Raw genomic sequence first — 5,453 nt, forward strand, 5'->3', positions numbered from 1 at the left:
ACAGAGCATGAAGAAAATGAATAAAAGGCGGGCACTCGAGGGCATCAGGAAAGGCTGTATAGCCTTTCAGCCCTTGAGCTGAAACTTGAAAGAAGCCGGGGATTCCAAGAGGCAGAACTGAGAAGAAAGCACGTTCCAGGCACAAGGGACAGTCTCCAGTGCAAAGGCAGAGTTTGGAGCTTAGTGAATGCAGAAGAAAGGGCAGGAGACTATGACCAGACCTCAGAATTTGAGGAGCAAAGTCTGCCTTCAAAGTAGCACTTTATCCCATTCTTTGTTTTCTTTTTCTTTTTCATTGTATTTGGTTTTTTTTTTTAATTGAGTGGCCTGTTAAGAATAGGGATAGCTAGGTGGCAAAGTGGATAGAGTGCCAGGCCTGGGGTCAGGAAGACTTGAGTTCAAGTCTGGCCTGAGACACTTACTAGTGTGTGACCCTGGGCAAGTCACTTAACCCAGTTTGCCTCATTTTTCTCATCTGTAAAAATGAGCTGGAGAAGGAAATGGCAGACCATTCTAGTATCTCTGCCAAAAAAACCCACAAAAAACGAAAAACAAAACGGACTCACAAAGAGTCAGACACAACTGAACAAGATAAAGTATAGGCCAGCAACTTAATTTGTGATTTTGGAAATGTAGAGACAGAGTAATAGAGTGTATGGAATCATAATGTTGAGGATAGAGGGCCAGCCTTGAAGTCAGAAAGACCTGACTTATCCTAGCAATATGACCAAGCAAGAGACTTGACTTCTCAGAGTTCTCCAATCAATTCTCTAAGACTTTTAAGTGACACTTGAGTTGTTAATCTGCGTGGGTGGAAAGAGTTTCCATACCTGGAATCTCTTACACTGAAGAAATCACAGGTCTGGACTTAAAAAGCAAAAACTTATAAGCAAGAAAGATTTTGTTTGAGGGTGATTTAAAGCTTCGAGGGGGTAATTGAATTAAGGCAGATCGGTGACCGGAAAAGCAGAGAAGAAAATTCAGTTAATGAGGACAACAAAATAAAATGCTCTTAAGGGTCTAGGGGACCAAAAATTAAGACATGAACTGGATAAGAAAGAGCCCAATGGGTTGGACTGGAAATTCTTGTAAATTTTTCTCCCTCTTGATCTTTTAATTTGCAAGAATCAATGAGTGGCCACTGCACTTCCAGGCTGAAGGAGATAGGAAGACCTAGTCTCAAAATATATATATGTATATATATATATATATATAAAAGGATAAATGAATGTGTCAAATGTGCCAAAGACTTGCAAAAGATTATTATCGCACAGCAGGAATGCACCGTGTTCCTCCCCTTTGAATGAGAAGGTAGTGACAGAAAGAAGAGATCTAAACCCTGTTTAACTCTAGCAGAGGTACTTACTGAAGGAAAGTTGATATGAAAAAATTTTGACATAAATAAGCAAACCACCAAGAATGGCCTTGAAAAACTATAAAGGAACAGCATTCTGAGTGGAATTCTGTTTTTTCATTTTCCCTTCAGTTATCTCATCTGCACTGCAATTGTTAACGCAATTGCTGTTCTCTCTCTGTCTCTCTGTCTCTGTCTCTTTGTCTCTGTCTCTCTCTTCCTCCCTGCTTTCCTTCCCTGCCCTTGCACACAAACACACACTTAACCAGGATTCATGCGACTCTACCTATGTAGCATGTGATGATAAAATCTTTGACTAACACACTGACAAAGTTTGAGTGCAAAAAGATTTTGACAAGCTAGAAGACTGAGCAAAATCCAACAGATGAAACTAAATAGGTATCAATATAAAATCTTAAACCTGGGTTTAAAAATTCAACATCATACATCCTTGATGGGGACAGTGTGGCCAGATAGCAAGCTACCTGAAAACAGAATAAGTGAATGAATGAATGAGTGAGTGAAAAATTATTTATTAAGCTCTTTCTATCTGCCAAGTGTACAGTATGGTGCTGTAGGGAATACAAATACAAAAGCCAAGACAGTTCCTACTCTCAATGATCTCACATTATATTAAGTAGCTACAGCAGAATGGGGATCTGGGCTTGGAAAGTTACAAGGATGGTGACTCAAGCCATAGGGAAGTAGATTTATACTCTTTCCAACAGCAATGGCAATACTGATTTGATTATGGTTCCAGAACTGGAAAAAGTGGGGGAAGGGGTGGCTGGCAAGATGGTGATCAGGATGTAAAAGGAAGCGTGGCTGGAGCTAGCATAGATACAGTGGGCACTAAGGCACTCACCAGTGTGGGTGGGCGTGGGGAGGATGAATGTCAAATAGAGCAGAAGTCCAGATATGAAAGTCATCAGTCCTCCTGGGCTGATTGTTTCCTCATCTGTAAAATGGAGATAATAGCATCTGACTCTCAAAATTATTATATCAAATGAGATAATATTTGTAAAGTACTTAGTACAGTGCCTAGTACATAGTAGGTTCTATATATGTAAATGCCAGCTGTTATTATAACTATTGTTAAAACAGGAATAATAATTATTATTACTTAATCTCCCTGGGCCTCAAATTTCTCATCTACAAAATGAGAGATTGGAGATTAGATGATCTCTGAGGTGTCTTCAAGGGGAGGAAAAAGGAAGAGAAGGAGAAGGAGATGATTACTCAAGGAGATTACAAAGATAGGTTAGGTCCAGGTTGTTTAGGGCTTTAAAAGCTAAGTAGAGGAGTTCATATTTTATCCTGGAAGAAATAGGAAGTTGCTGGAGTTGACTTAATAGGAGAGTCACATGATCACATCTGCACTTAAGAAAAATTACTTTGGCTGCAGTGTGTAGGATAGACAGGGGTGGTTAGAGACTTGAGCCAGCAAGACCAATGAGGAGGTTGTTTCAGTTATCTAGGCAAAAGCAGTGGAAGCTGGACATGAAAGATGTTGCGAAGGTAGAAACAGTAAGATCTGTTGACTGATGAGATGTGTGAAGTGAAGGAGAATGAGAAGTCCAGGATAAAACTGAGGTTACAAACCTGGGAAACCAAAAAAATGGTGGTTCTACTGACAGAACTGGGGAAGTTGGGAAAACACAAGCATTTGAGGGGAAAAAATGAGTTCAGTTTTGGATGTACTGAGTTTGAGATGTCTCCAGGACATCTGGAAATGTCCAATAGGCAATTGGTAACATGGTACTGAAGCTCAGGGAGAAAAGATAGGCAGGTAGATAAATACATATATGTGTACATGCATTCATAAGATAGACAGAGAATTATAATATCTAAGCTTGGACCCCGGAACAGAGATGAGAAAATGCTCCTCTATTCCTTCATTGTGTAGAGGTGGGCACTATGTAAGTGGAACACACTACCAGGCTCTACTGATGTATTGACTATTTTTGTTGGACTACTTTTTTTCCTCCTTTTTTCATTGTTAGACAGGATAGTTCACTGGGTAGGGGGTAGAAAGAGAGATATATTCATAAACGAACAAAATATATCAATACATTTTAAAGATCAAATGAGATATTAGTACAATGCTTTGCAAACCTCAGTTTTATATAAATGTTAGTTATCATCGTCATCAACATCATTACTTTAAAGGAAGGGAACTAAAAAAATTTTCTTTCTTGCTTCTGCCCCTGGCATCCTTAATCTCTGCTCTGAGTGACAGTATCACCTTCCTCTTTTTTTCTAATGCTGTTGGAACTTTTCAGTCTGAGTTATCGTCAATTACCCAGCCCACCTTGAGATAGCACTTCTCATGGCTCCTCTGCCTTTAGGTATGTGGAGACACTATTCCATATACAGGTATGAGGTATGCCTCCTTTAAGATAAAAACAAGGAAAAAATTCTAACAAAGCAGAGCTATTTTTCACTAAGTTTTCCCAGGTAACCTGAGGACTTTGTTTATCTCCCCAGGACAGGTGGAAGAGAAGCTGAAGAAAGTTTTCCCTCTCTAAAGTGATGCACATCTGGCGTAAATGCTCCCCTCCCTTCTCCTTTGGCAGGTTGTTCAAAGGCTCCAAGAGAAAACCCAGCAGGGAGAGATGGACGTTTTCATCCTGAGATGGCTCCGTTTGGAAGCCCCAGACAGCAGCAGGATTTCCAGGAGGCAGGTGGTCACCTTCTTTTGAGGTCGGACAGCTGTCTCTTTATCATACAGACACTTTTCTGGCATAGAAGAACATCTGAAAAACATATTTTCCAAACATAAAAGTTGAGGTAGCTCTTTTTCCCGTTAGTCTCCCCTTCCCTCACTTCTTCTCCCCTGGAGTCATTCCAAACAGACCCTGGTGTTAAAATTGTGGCAGGTATGACTCTTTCTTAGTTTTACTCATTCTGCTTTGCATCCTTTTGAAGGACCAACCTCATTCTCCTTTTCTCTCTCTCTTTAAAAAAAAATTCTAACAGTGTTTAGTGTTTTACTTTTTAGACATGAGGGAAAAAAGGCCTAATGATGACAACAGTGAAATGGCATATCAGTCCCTGTATGAATGAATAAATCATCATTTCCACTTTGAAATTACAGGAGGGGGAAGGATATAAATCAAATAAACTTTAGGGACCTCACTTTGATCCCTTACTCAGGCTCTGAATGATGCCTCAGGAAGGCTTTTCATCTAGACACACGTTGGATGTACTGGTCACACCGGTGACACTGGAAAGCAAAAGCTCCCCAACTGAGAAAGGCGTCTGTCTCTTTGAGTCAGAGGCCCTCAGAGGTCAGGCTTGCTCACTGGGATAGGCAATCAACTGACACGGGCTCCTGTTACATAGTGAGTGGGAGGTTTGGGGAATTTATCACCGCTGAGGAAGTCATCTGCTGTGATTACTCTCTGAGGCAAGAGTATTAGTTCATGTAATAGTTTTGAAGTTAGGAAACTATAGGTAATTGTTGACAAGACATGAACCAGTTAGATATTTCTTCAGTGGAGTGTACAATTGCAAATTGAATTATTGCCTTTAAATGAGGCACTACCCACTGGAGACTATCTCATCTTTTTAGGGAAGAAAAAAATACTAATTATCCATATTGGGAGATTGGAGTAAAGTTCTAATGGAAATAAATCTGTGTGACATGAATAAAATGGAGTGTTCAAAGTAAAACTGCAAAATCGTTGATACTTCAGGACAACCCACTGAATCATTGGAAAGGACATGAGTGTGGTCATCTAGTCCAATCTGTGCCAATCTGTCCCCTCTCTCTCTCCCCCCCTGCCCAGTGAACTATCCCTTCTAACAATAAAAAAGGAGGAAAAAAAGTAGTCCACAAATTATTGTTGCAAAATCTCCAACAATGATTACACCTGCTCAACTTGAAGATGACCAGTGATGTAAAGCCATTCTTATTGAAGTTCAAATCAATAACTTTTCTTTGACTACACTTTTACAATTTACCCAAACTACAATAAATAAATAATCAATCATAGAAAATTCTGTAAGATTTGATAGGAATGTATAGTGAGGTAAGAAGTAGGCACCATGCAGAGCAAGTACTGTGTAGTTTCAGATGGAACTTTGATCTAGGCTC

The sequence above is a fragment of the Vombatus ursinus genome, unplaced genomic scaffold (assembly GCF_900497805.2).
Source record: "Vombatus ursinus unplaced genomic scaffold, bare-nosed wombat genome assembly UNPS02014794.1, whole genome shotgun sequence".
Classification (NCBI taxonomy): Eukaryota; Metazoa; Chordata; class Mammalia; order Diprotodontia; family Vombatidae; genus Vombatus; species Vombatus ursinus.